We start from the raw sequence: 14,568 nt of genomic DNA, 5'->3' as shown, positions 1-14,568 counted from the left end.
TGTGCCACTGAGCCCAGCCCATTCTGTTGATTTCTGTTGGAATTTGGATTGAGATATAATTGTAATCCTGGGCTGGGAAAAAAATTGATATCATTATACAATTGGGTTTGACAGCACATGAGTGTGGCGTATTCTTCTGTGGATACCAAGCAGATGCACCACTCAGATCTCCTGCTGGGCAAGGGGGAACAGGTGACCGGAGGGCTGAGCTGCTGTGTTTGGGGATCTCACAAAGCCAGGCTGAGGCCGTGCTGCCTGCAGGCTGCTCCTAGCCCATAACTGGGCACAGCAGTATGACAAAGGATCATGTTTGCTCGAGGACTACCTATCAGCCTGGATTTCTGGGAACTATGCTACAGTTTGAGATTGTTCCAACCCAGTCCTCCTGCCTTGCTCTCTCTTTCCCACATGGTCTAAGCTCCCCACTGCAGCCTCCTCCCACCTTTATCTTTCACAAGCATTTCCCCAAATAAATCTCATGGACTTCCAATCCTGTCTTGGCATCTTTGCAGAGAATAAGAACCACCGTGCTGTCCATGGATTTCGATTTTATACCTAACTGTTGTCTGTGTACAGGTCTTACACATCAGTTGTTAGATTTGCCTCTGGGGCTGGGCACAGTGGCTCATGCCTGTCATCCCAGCACTTTGGGAGGCGGAGGTGGGCGGATCACCTGAGGTCAGGAGTTTGAGACCAGCCTGGCCAACATGGTGAAACCCCATCTCTACTAAAAATACAAAAATTAGCCGGGCATGGTGGCAGGTGCCTGTAGTCCCAGCTACTTGGCTGAGGCAGGAGAATCATTTGAACTGGGGAGGCAGAGGTTGCAGTGAGCCGAGATTGCACCACTGCATTCCGGCCTGGGCAACGGAGCAAGACTCTATCTTGAAGAAAAAAATAAAAAAGATTTGCCTCTGGGTAAACGACATTTTGTAAGTGGCCTCTCTGATGGGTTAAAGACGGCTGCAGATTCTCTGCATGTCCTCCCGTGACATGGTGATGTCTGTTACCCACCACTTCCTTGGGCTGGCCCTGTGACTGGCTGGAGGGGCCACCATGTGGCTCCCAAGGCGTGGTCCTAGTAGGCCTCACATATTCCTGTCCTACTCTCTTGGAGCACTGTGCTGAGATCGGTACGCAAAAGAAGCCTAGGATGAAAGAGGATGCGGGGAGAGAGACCCAGACACCTCAGCCCTTTCAGCTGAGGCCCTAGACATGTGCGTGAGGCCATCATAGGCCACCCGGTTCCAGCTGAACTACCTGCTGCAGGAAGCCCCATGAACGAGCCAAATAAAGCCAGCAGATCCGCCTGCCAACCCCCAGGATCATGATCATGACCGGTGAGGAACTGATGTTTCTTCTTAAGCTATTAGGTAGGTGGTTTGTTATGCAACAATGTAATTAATTTGGTACAGGCTTGCCTCAAAGATATTGCAGATTCAGCTGAGTCCACCAAAGTAAAGTTGCTATTGCAATAAAGTGATGATATGGTTTGGCTGTGTCCCCACCCAAATCTCATCTTGAATTCCCACGTGTTGTGGGAGGGACCCAGTGGGAGGTAATTGAATCATGGGGGCAGGTCTTTCCCATGCTACTCTCGTGATGGTGAATAAGTCTCACAAGATCTGTTGGTTGTAAAAAGGGGAGTTTCCTTGCATAAGATCTCTTCTCTTCTCTTGTCTGCCACTATGTGAGATGTAGTTTTCACCCTCTGCCATGATTGTGAGGCCTCCCAGCTACGTGGAACTGTAAGTTCGTTAAACATCTTTCTTTTGTAAATTGCCCAGTGTTGGGTATGTCTTTATCACTAGCGCGAAAACAAATTAATACAAGTGAGTTACAATTTTTTGGTTTCCTGGGGCCTATAAAAATTATGTTTATGGGCTGGGCACCTTGGCTCATGCCTGTAATCCCAGCACTTTGAGAAGCTGAGGCAGGAGGACCAAGTGAGCCCAGGAGTTCCAGACCAGTCTGGACAACGTAGTGAGACCCTGTCTCTACAAAAAAAAAAAAAAAAAAAGCCAGGCGTGGTGGTGCATGCCTGTGGTCCCAGCTGTTCGGGAGGCTGGAGCAGGAGTACTGCTTGAGTCTGGGAGTTGGAGGTTGAAGTGAGCTGTGTTGGCACCGCGGCACTGCAGCCTGCACAACAGAGTGAGACCCCCATCTCTAAAATAAAAGAAATTAATTGTAAAGTTACGTTTACGTTATATGGTAGTTTATTAAGTGTGCAATACCATTATGTCTTAAGAAACAAGGTATACACATTAACTTAAAAATACATTATTGTGGCCGGACGTGGTGGCCTACGCCTGTAATCCCAGCACTTTGGGAGGCTGAGGTGGGTGGATCACCTGAGGTCAGCAGTTCGAGACCAGCCTGGCCAACATGGTGAAACCCTGTCTCTACTAAAAATACAAAATTAGCCGGGCATAGTGGCAGACACCTGTAATAGAAGGCTAAGGCAGGAGAATCACTGGAACCCGGGAGGCAGAGGTTGCAGTGAGCCGAGATCATGCCACTGCATTCCAGCCTGGGCAACAAGAGTGAAACTCCACCTCAAAAAAAAAAATATATATATACACACACACACACACACATATATACACACACATACACATATATATATATATACACACACACTAAAAATTGCTAGTGATTAAGCCTTCAAGTCTAGCTGTCATTTTGCTGGTAGAGGATCTTGCCTCAATGTTGGTGGCTGCTGCTGACCGTCCAGGGTGGTGGTTACTGAAGATTAGGGTGGCTGTGGCAATTTCTTTTTTTTTTTTTTTTTGAAATGGAGTCTCGCTCTGTTGCCAGGCTGGAGTGCAGTGGCATGATCTCGGCTCACTGCAACCTCTGCCTCCAGGATTCAAACGATTCTCCTGCATCAGCCTCCCGAGCAGCTGGGACTACAGGCATGTGCCACCACACCCAGCTAATTTTTGTATTTTTTAGTAGAGACGGGGTTTCACCATGTTGGCCAGGATGGCCTTGATCTCTTGACCTCACGATCCACTCACCTTGGCCTCCCAAAGTGCTGGGATTACAGGCATGAGATACCGCGCCCAGCTGGCTGTGGCAATTTCTTAAAATATGACAACAGGGCTGGGCACCATGGCTCACGCCTGTAATCCCAGCACTTTGGGAGGTCGGGGCAGGAGGATTGCTTGAGCCCAGGAGTTCAAGACTACCCTGGGCAACATGGCAAAACCCTGTCACTACAAAAAAAAAAAAAAAAAAAATTAGTCATGCTGAAACACACCTGTAGTCCCAGCTACTGGGGAGGCTGAGGTGAGAGGATCACCTGAGCTTGGGGAGATAGAGGTTGCAGTGAGCTGTGATTGTGCTACTGCACCACCTGGGCAACAGAGTGAGACCCTGTCTCGAAAAAAAAAAAAAAGACAGTGATATTTTCCACACCGAGGGACACCAGGAAAGATTTCTCCACAGCATGCAATAACAATTTGATAGCATTTTACCCACAGAAGAACCTCTTTCAAAATTATAATCAGGCCAGGCATGGTGGCTCGGCCTGTAATCCCAGCTCTTTGGGATTCAAAGTGATCAGTTAAGGTCAGAAGTTGGAGCCCAGCCTGGGCAACATGGTGAAACCCTACCTCTACTAAAAATACAAAAATTAGCCAGGCGCGGTGGTGGGCACCTGTAATCCCAGCCACTTGGGAGGCTGAGGCATGAGCATCGCTTGAACCCGGGAAGCAGAGGTTGCAATGAGCCAAGATCATGCCATTGCACTCCAGCCTGGGTGACACAGCGAAATTCCATCCAAAAAAAAAAAAAAAATAGAATCAGTCCTGTCAAATCCTGCCACGGTTGTATCACTTACATTTATGGAATATTCTAAATCCTGTGTTGTCATTTTAACAATGTCCATGGCATCTTCACCAGGAGTAGATTCCATCTCAAGAAACCACTTTCTTTGCTCATCCCTAAGAAGCAACTCTCATCCATTTAAGTTTGATCATGAGATTGTGGCAACTCAGTCCCATCTCCAAGCTCCACTTCTCATTCTAGTTCTCTGCTATTTTCCACCAGCTCTACAGTTCCTTCCTCCACTGGAATTTTGGACCCCTCAAGCCATCCATGAGGGTTGGAATCAAGCTCTTCCAAACTCCTGTGAATGTTGTTGGCCTCCTCCCATGAATCCTGAATGTTCTTAATGTCATCTGGAATGGGGAATCTCTTCCAGAAGGCTTTCAGTTGACTTTGCCCAGATCCGTCAGAGGAATCTCTAGCTGTGACAACTAAAGCTTTACTATTAATATATATATATATGAGATATGTTTTCTTAATCTGAGAGATACTTTATTTTATTTATTTATTTATTTATTTTATTTTATTTTATTTTTGAGACGGAGTCTTGCTCAGTCGCCCAGGCTGGAGTGCAATGGCACAATCTCGGCTCACTGCAAGCTCCGCCTCCCGGGTTCACGCCATTCTCCTGCCTCAGCCTCCCAAGTAGCTGGGACTACAGGCGCCCGCCACCACGCCCGGCTAACTTTTTGCATTTTTAGTAGAGATGGGGTTTCACCGTTTTAGCCAGGATGGTCTCGATCTCTTGACCTCATGATCCACCCGCCTCGGCCTCCCAAAGTGCTGGGATTACAGGCGTGCGCCACCGCGCCCGGCCTATTTTATATTTTTGAGACAGTCTTGCTCTGTCACCCAGGCTGGAGTCCAGTGGCGCAATCTCTGCTCACTGCAACCTCTGCCTCCCGGGTTCAAACGGTTCTCCTGCCTCAACCTCCCAAGTAGCTGGGATTACAGGCATGCGCTGCCACGCCTGGCTATTTTTTTTTTTTTTTTTTTTTTTGTATTTTTAGTAGAGACAGGGTTTCCCCATGTTGGCCAGGCTGGTCTCAAACTCCTGACCTCAGGTGATCTGCCCCCCACCCTCAGCCCCCCTCAGCCTCCCAAAGTGCTGGGATTACAGGTGTGAGCCACCACGCCTGGCCTGATACTTTATTTTAAACTAAAATAACCAGCTTCTATTTGAATATTTATCTATAATAAAGACGTATAGCTTTCTGTGCTAGTTTGGTTTTTTTTGTTATTGTTTGTTTGTTTTATTTTGCTTTTCTGGGGCAAGGTCTGGCTCTGTCGCCCAGGCTGGAGCGCAGCTGGCACGATCGTGGCTCACTGCGACCTCAACCTCCTGAGCTCAAGAGACTGTCTCAAAAAAAAGAGATAACAGTGAAGTTTGCCACACCTCCCCCTTCAGCCTTCTGAGCAGCTGGGACCACAAGCGCATGACACCATGCCCAGCTACTTTTTGCATTTTTTGTAGAGATGGGTTTTCACCATGTTACCCAGGCTGGTCTTGAACTTATAGGCTCAAATGATCCACCTGCCTTGGCCTCCCAGAGTGCTGGGATTACAGGCATGAGCCACCATGCCCGCCTGCTAGCTTGGTTTTTCATACTAAAAAGGTAGCATGTGCACCTCACACAATGCATATTAAGTAGAATTTAAAATACAAATGTGGCCAGGCGTGGTGGCTCACGCCTATAACCCCAGCACTTTGGGAGGCTGAGGTGGGTGGATCATGAGGTCGGGAGTTTGAGACCAGCCTGACCAACATGGTGAAACCCTGTCACTATTAAAAATACAAAAATTAGCCAGGCATGGTGGCACACGCCTGTAATCCCAACTACTCAGGAGGCTAAGGTAGGAGAATCGCTTCAACCCGGGAGGCAGAGGTTGCAGTGAGCCAAGGTCGCGCCACTGCATTCCAGCCTCAGCGACAGAGCGAGACTCCATCACACACACAAAAAATACAAATGTACTCATTGCCCAACCCCAACCACCATCCACTTCTCTGCCTCTTGTTTTTTCTTTTTTTTTTCTCCAGATTTTTTTATTGTGATAAAACACACATAACGTAAGATTTGCTATCTTACCCATTTTAAGTGTGCCTCTCGGTGGTGGTATGATTTTCCTCTAATTCGGCCTTCAGGTCTCTCCTGGAGAGTGGCTGCAAACTCGCCCTGACAGGGCTCCAGGGGAAGTGCTGGTGGGTGTTTGCAGTATGCCTTTCACAGGAGGTTGCTTTTTTTTTTTTTTTTTTTTTTTCTTTTTTTGAGATAGAATCTCACTCTGTCGCCCAGGCTGGAGTACAGTGGCATCGTCTCAGCTCACTGCAAGCTCCACCTCTCGGGTTGGAGCATTTCTCCTGCCTTAGCCTCCTGAGTAGCTGGGATTAAAGGCATGCGCCACCATACCGGGCTAATTTTTGTACTTTTTAGTAGAAATGGGGTTTCACGGTGTTAGCCAGACTGGTCTCAAACTCCTGACCTCAGGTGATCTGTCCCACTTGGCCTCCCAAAGTGCTGGGATTACAGGCATGAGCCACTGTGCCTGGCCATAGGAGGCTGCTTTATTCTGGTGGATGGCCTAATGCCTACATGTGACCAGGTGTCCCTCTCCCAGAAAACTTGTTTCCACGGGAAGCCCTTGTGGCTCTTGTGTGACCTGTGTCCTTACCAAGACAGCCACTCTCTAGAGGAGCCCTGACCGGGAGGCATTAGCTTAGAGGAAGCACCATTAGAGAACACATGGTGGAAGAGAAACAGTTTATTACTCACAGACCCTGCGGAGAACAAGGTGCCCGAGAAGGCGATGGGCAGTCCAGAGACAGCAGGGAGCTCACCGAGCGGTGGAGGGGTTAGGGAGACCTGTGGGATCAGGCCCTCATTAAGGCCCATGGGTATTATTGTATTCTTTCTTGTGGGGGTTGTGGATTGTTAGTTTAAAGAAAACACACACAAAAGGGGAACTTACTGCCATGACTCCGGTGTTGGCCATTAGGTTTTTGTCACAGTCAGCAATGGTGGGGTATGCTGGGTTTGGCATCAGTGAGATGAGGAATAAGTGGGTGTAACACAAATAACCACATGAGCAGGGGAGTGTTAAGACCAAGGGTGACATGGTATGTTTCAGAAGAAAACTATGCTGCATCCAATATTAGATTCTAGCCCCGTTCATTTTCTTTGAAGAGTTTTGACTTTGTTTTTTATTTGTTTTGTTTTGTTTGAGATGGAGTCTGGCTCTGTCGCCCAGGCTGAAGTGCAGTGGCGCAATCTCAGCTCACTGCAACCTCCGCCTCCCAGGTTCAAGCAATTCTCCTGCCTCAGCCTCCCAAGTAGCTGGGATTACAGGCACGCACCACCACACCCGGCTAATTTTTGTATTTTTAGCAGAGACGGGGTTTCACCATGTTGGCCAGGCTGTTCTCGAATTCCTTACCTCAGGTGACATCGGCCTCCCGAAGTTGTGTTATTATTATTACTATTTTTTGAGATAGTCTGGCTCTGTCACCCAGGCTGGAGTGCAGAGATGCTATCATGGCTTACTGTAGCCTCAACCTCCCTGGGCTCAGGTGATCCTCCCACCTCAGCCTACCAAATAGCTGGGACCACAGCCGTGTGCCACCCTGCCTGGATGATTTTTTTCTATTTTTTGTAGAGATAAGGGCATTCACTTTGCTGCCCAGGTTGGTCTCGAACTCCTAAGCTCAAGCGATCCTCCTACCTTGACTTTCTAAAGCACTGAGATTACAGGTGTGAGCCACCGTACCTAGCCAATGAAGTATTTTATTCTTATTATTATTTGAGACACAGTCTCACTCTGTCACCCAGGCTTGAGTGCAGTGGTACAATCTCAGCTCACTGCAGCCTTGACCTCCCTGGGCTCAAGTGGTCCTCCCACCTCAGCCTTCCAAGTAGCTAGGACTACTGGTATGTACCGCCACACCCAGCGAACTTTTTGTAGAGATGGGGTTTCGCCATGTTGCCCAGGCTGGTCTTGAACTCCTGGGCTCAAGAAATCCACCTGCCTCGGCCTCCCAAAGTGCTGAGATGGCAGGCGTGAGCCACTGTAAATGGGCCAATAAAGTATTTTTTTAAATTAAGACATGTACATTTTTTATAAGAATTAATGCTGCTGCACACTTAATAGACTACAGTATAGCATAAACATAACTTGTATATGCACTGGGAAACAGTGCTGACCCACAGCCCAATATACCCCACAGATGCTGACCACAATAAAAACCTGATGGTTATAGCCAGAACCCCCTCACCCCGATGTTTCCTCCTAGGAATGTTCCACCCACTGACCCCCACCCTACTCCTCAGCTATAAATCCCCACTTGCCCAAGCTGTATTCCGGGTTGCGTTCAATCCCTTTCCTCCACCACAAGACCCTGTTGCAGTGGTCCCTGTACCTGTTGCAACAGTCCTGATAAGGTCTGCCTTACCATGCCTTAATGGGAGTCACTAAATAAGGTCTTCCTTAACAATTTGGCCAGGTGTGGTGGCTCACGCCTGTAATCCCAGCACTATGGGAGGTTGAGGTGGGCGGATCACCTGAGGTCAGGAGTTCAAGACCAGCCTGACCAACATGGTGAAACCCTGTCTCACGAAAAATACAAAAATTAGCCAGGCATGGTGGCACACACCTGTAATCCCAGCTACTCAGAGGGCTGAGGCAGGAGAATCACTTGAACCCAGGAGGTGGAGGTTGCAGTGAGCTTAGATCGCACCACTGTACTCCAGCCTGGGTGACACAGTGAGACTCTGTCTCCAAAAACAAACAACAACAACAAAACAATTAACAGAGTTGTGCAGCTATCATCACAATCTAATTTTAGAACAGTTTGTCTCAGCCAGGCATGGTGGCTCATGCCTGTAATCCCAGCACTTTGGGAGGCCAAGGCGGGTGAATCACAAGGTCAGGAGTTTGAGACCAGCCTGACCAACATAGTGAAACCCTATCTCTACTAAAAATACAAAAAAATTAGCCAGGCATGGTGGCATGTACCTGTAATCCCAGCTACTTGGGAGGCTGAGGCAGGAGAATCACTTGAACCTGGGAGGTGGAGGTTGCAGTGAGCCGAGATCACGCCACTGCCTTCCAACCTGGGCAACAGTGCAAGACTCCATCTCAAAAACAAAGCAAAGCAAAACAACAAACAAAAAACAGTTTGTCTCCCCAAAAAGAAACCAAGTAGCAGTCATATTCTAATCCCCCCACCACACACAAGCAGCCTTGGAAACCTCTCGTCTGCTTTCTGTCTCCATGGATGTACCTCCCCCAGAGGTTTCATATAAATGGAATCCCACAATATGTGGTCTTTGTGTCTGGTTTCTCTCACACAGTGTAATGTTTTGAGGTTCATTCCATGCTGTAGCATGCATCACTAATGCATTCCTTTTATAGCCAAATAATATCCCATCATATGGACACACTACATTTTATTTATTCCATTACCCACCGATGGACATTTGGGTTGTTTCCATTTTTTTGGCTATTATGAATACTGCTTGGAACATTGGAGCACAAGCTTTAGTGTGGGAGCTTGTCCTTATTTCTCTGGGGCATACACTTAGTGGAAGTACTGAGTCATGTGGCAACTCTATGTTTAACATTCTGAGAATTTTCCGACTGGTTTCCAAGATTGTTATTTTCTTACTGGTGACATCCGTTGAGAACCGCCACCAAATTCACCAGTGTTCTAGGCCTGGATTCCTCGCTATGCCTCTCACCTTCCCTCTGGGTTCATTTTCTCTCAGCACAGGTTTTCCAGTGACAGATTCCCCCAATTTTTGTTCGTTTGAAAATGTCTTTTTAAAAATATTTTAATTGGAAATAGAACTGAGATGGACAGTTATTTCTAGCCCTTTAAACATTCCATTCTGCTATCTTGTGGCTTCTGCTCTTTTGCTTGTATTTGTTCGTTCTCTCGTTGCTATAAAGAACTGCCTGAGACTGGGCGATTTATAAAGAAAAGAGGTTTAATTGGCTCACAGTTTTTCAGGCTGTAGAGGAAGCATGATGGCTTCTGGAGAGGTCTCAGGAAACTTTCAATCATGGCAGAAGGGCAAAGGGAAGCAGGCTGGTCTTGCATGGCCAGAGCAGGATGAAGAGAGATGGGGAAGGTGCCACATATTTTGACACAACTGGATCTCATGAGAATTCTATCACAAGAACAGGGGGACTCAAGGGGAACCCACCCCCATGACCCAATCACCTCCAACCAGGCCCCACCTCCAACATTGGGAATTACAATTTGACATGCTTGGGAGAGGACACGAATCCAAACCACAGCAGAGGTCAGTTGTCATACTTACTATCACTCCTGTGAAAGAAAATATTTTCCCCTCTCCTTTTAAGACTTTCTCTTGGTCTTTGGTTTTTAGCAGTTGTACCATGATATGCCACGCTGGCTGTGACCTTGGTTTTATTTGTCTTGCTTGGGATTCACCGAGTTTCTTGAATCTGTACCTTAGAGACTGATCAATTGAGTGATTTTTCTCAGCTATTTTATCTTCCAGTATTTCTGTTGCCTTGTCTCTCTCGTGTCGCCTTCTGGGACTCCAGTTGCACATATATTGGGCCTTCTTCTTGTCACTTCTGTACCTTTGTTCTGTGTTTTCATCCTTTTGTCTTTCCATACTTCTTTCTAAATATTTTCTTCTGATTTCTCTTCTAATTCACTGATTTTTCTCTTCAGCTCTGTACAGTATGATGGTATATTTATCCACCAAGTTCTTAGTTCCTTTTTTTTTTTTTTTGAGACAGGGTCCCACTCTGTACCCCAGGCTGGAGTGCAGTGGTACAATCTTGGCTCACTGCAGCTTCCACCTCCTAGTTTCAAGTGATCCTCCTGCCTCAGCCGCCCAAGTAGCTGGGACTACAGGCATGTGCCACCATGCCTGGATAGTTTTTGTATTTTTTTGTAAAGATGGGATTTTGCCATGCTGCCCAGGCTCTTAAATTCATTTGTTTTTCACTTCTAGAGTTTCCATTTGCTTCTTTATTATCATCACCATCATTAAAGTTTTCTGCCACAAATATCAATCCTTTTTTTACCTCCCTGAATGTAGCAAGCATAGTTATTTTATATTTTGATTGTGATAACTCTAAATGGTAAGAGTTTTTTCCTCCGTGTGGTAAGCATTTAATACATTCTTGTGGAATATCTTAGTTAGCAGGATCTCAAGTTGCATGGAGAACTAACTTAGTGGCTATGTCAATTGATCGGCTGGAACATTTCCTGTCTTTAGGCAAGGAGGTTTCCAAATTTTCCAGAGCATATGGAATTCTAATCCTATCTGTAAAAGTGTCTAAAGCGGAAATTCCTTGTCCTTGCCTGGCCATCTGCATAATGAGATATGGGCTCACTCCATTCTGCCCTAGGAAGGGCTGGATACGGGAGCACTTGAGGTCACCATAGCTTCCCATTCCTGCCCCAGCTGTGGAAGGACTTGAGAGAGGAAGACATGTCCTCAATTAGTCATTCCTTGTGGAATGCTTCCCCTGGCACCTGCATCAGCCTCCCGCTGACTCTGTGATCTCACCCACCAGTTGATTCAAAAATGCTTGTTTGACAGTGTTCTTGGAAAAACTAACCCTGACATTCCCATCCTATTTCACTGGCCCTTGGCCCCTGGCCCCTGTGCCATCATAAGCCAAGCCCAGAACAATAGGACCAACTCTGAAGGTCATGACTCTGGAGGTCCAGGACTTAACCAGCCTTCAATAGAGAAGGCTGCGGCAGCCTGATTTTTTGGTTTTGTGTTGTTTGTTTTTGTAACTGCTGTTTATTGAGATATCATTTACATACCATAAAATCATCCACTTAAAGTGTAGAATTCAATAATTTTTAGTTTGGATTTGCTTATTCTGGACATTTCATATAAATGGGATCATGCAACGTATGGTCTTTTTTGTCTGGCTTCTTTCCCTTTGAATAATGTTTCTGAGGTTTACCAATGTTGTAATATGTAACAGCATTTCATTCCTTTTTATTTATTTATTTATTTTTTGAGATGGAGTCTTGCTCTGTCGCCTAGGCTGGAGTACAGTGGCGCAATTTTGGCTCACTGCAAGCTCTGCCTCCTGGGTTCACGTCATTCTCCTGCCTCAGCCTTCTGAGTAGCTGGGACTACAGGGGCCCGCCACCACACCTGGCTAATTTTTTGTATTTTTAGTAGAGACGGGGTTTCACCTTGTTAGCCAGGATGGTCTTGATCTCCTGACCTCATGATCCGCCCACCTCAGCCTCCCAAAGTGCTGGGATTACAGGTGTGAGCCACCATGCCCAGCCTCCCGGCTGTCTTCTAAAGAGGTCTCACCATTTTGCATTCCTAACAGCAGTCCCAGTGGTTCCATATCCTCACCAACACGTTATCATCTGTCTTCTTGACTGCATACTTCCCATTGATTGTAGAGTTGTGTCTCACTGTGGTTTTGACTCACGTTTCCCTGATGATTACACCTGTTCATGTATGTATTGGCTTCTGTATATCTCTTTTGGAGAAGTGTGGGCTGCTTCACCCATTTTTAATTAGATTATTTGTCTTTTTATTATTGAGTTGCAAGAGTTCTTTATATATTCTAGATATAAGTCCCTTATCAGATATATGATTGGCAAATATTTTCTCCCATTCCGTGAGTTGTCTTTTCACTTACTTGATGGTGTCCTTTGAAATACAGAAATGTACGAGTTTGATGATGTGCAGTTGATCTATTTTTTTATTTTGTTGCTTGTACCTTTGGTATCATACCTAAGAAATCATCACCTAATCCAAGGTCATGAAGATGTATGCCTGGGCTTTCCTCTAAGAATTTTGTAGTTTTAGCTCTAATATTTAAGCCTTTGATCCATGTTTAATTTTTGTATATGGTGTGAGGTAGGGGCCCAACTCCATTCTTTTGCATGTTGGGACATCGACATCTTACGTTATTATTTTCTGTTACATTCTGTTTTTTTAAAATAATCTGGGCAACAATGTCTCATCTTATGGCAGTCATTATGGCCCAATAAAATCAACTTGCCATCACACCACTGCATTCCCACAGTGGACCTTACAGAAAATTATCATTGAGGACTAGTGTGGGTCATGCCCTCCTCGTCCCCATGCCTGGCTACAAAAGCTCCTGAAAGTCCTAACATAAGCAGTTCTTTCCCTGGACTGAGTCGTCAGTCATTTCTAAGTCCTTTTGCTAAAACACTGATATTTGTATTGCAACTGAGCCTTCATGACCCTTTACTGAGATGGCTAGCCAATTTCTCATGACCTTGGGACAGGAAACTGGGAGAGGACCCTGTCAAGATCAACTTCTTGGGGAGGGCATCAGGTGGAGCAGATCGCTTGGTACCAAGCATGCAGCTCTTCTGAGAAGGCTGGCCTCTATGTCACACTGCAGTCAAAACCCTGAGAAAGTCCTCAGAAAGGCAAGGACCATATCTTATCTGTCCTTATGCCTCTAGTACCTAGCACATGGTCTGCCACAAAGCAAGAGCAAGGGAAATATTTGGAGGAAGAATGGGTGGAGCATAAATGCCAGCCTGAAAAGATTGGGGGTGGGGGAACCCCAAAGGTAGAGGGGTGTTAAAAAGAGCATGGGGCGGGCCCAGGAGCAGACCCCGCCTCCTTTCCCACGAGAACTTGACCAGCAGGGAAATAGGTATTACACGGTCCACGTGACTTTGTCTCCAGAGAGGGTTGTCACTGGGCACCTGTAAGAAGCTGGCTGGTTCCCTCCAGGCACCTCTGGGAAGGGCACTTAGTCCCTGCTCCCCACTGCCTGGGAAGCGCATCCTCTGCTGAGTGGCCTGAACTCCCCAGAGGTGGGGGCCTGCTCCTTCTCCCACAGAGCAGGATTGCAGGGTCCACCTGATCCAGTCTGGCCCTAGCCCAGGGCCAAGCATGACCACGTGGCTTCCCTCCAGGAGCAGGCAGAAGAAGGAGATCAGCTGTTTGCAGCCTGCTGGCACCAGAGAGAGCAAGGTAGATCCCGTCGGCAGCTGGATCAGGGCCTGGCTTCTAACCCAGTTGGCAAGCGATGGAGAGAAGAACGAACATCTGCTCTGCACCACTGGAGAACAGAGCGGGCTGCTGATGGGTATATTCAAGCTGCAAGCCGTGGTAGTGGTTGAACTGTATCCCCTGAAAAAAGATATGTCCAAGTCCTCATCTCTGGTACCTGTGAATGTCACCTTATTTGGAAATAGTCTTTGCAGATGTAATTAAGTTAGGATCTAGAGAGAAGACCGTCCTAGATTTACAGTGGGCCCTAAATATTTACCTGATTCTCTAAATCCTCCAACAGGTGTTATAGTAAGGGAAGGGAGAGGAAGATTTGAGACACTCAGAAGGGAAGGCCACGTGAAGATGGAGGCAGAGCCTAAGGAGATGCAGCCACAAGCCAAGGAGTGCCTGGGGCCACCAAGAGCTGGAAGGGGCAGGAAGGACCCTCCGCTAGAGCCTTATGCCACCCATGCCCTAACCCCGGTTTCCACGGCAGTCCTAGGAAAGGAATAGTGTCCAGGCTGCAGAGCCACGGCCAAGCTGCTACCTCCACGGTTTCTCTCCCTCCCGGGGGACAGTATGGTCCTGCTCAGGAGAGCAAGCCCCTGCCTCCCACCCACCTCTCACAAGTGCCCAGACCCCAGGCGTCCGACTTGGGCACACATTCAGCTGCAGTCGACACACGCTCTGGCTGCCCCACCCATGGGAGGCTGCACCCCCAGGAGGAGCGAGG

The sequence above is a fragment of the Theropithecus gelada genome, chromosome 16 (assembly GCF_003255815.1).
Source record: "Theropithecus gelada isolate Dixy chromosome 16, Tgel_1.0, whole genome shotgun sequence".
Lineage (NCBI taxonomy): Eukaryota > Metazoa > Chordata > Mammalia > Primates > Cercopithecidae > Theropithecus > Theropithecus gelada.
Note: the sequence above shows the minus strand (reverse complement) of the source record.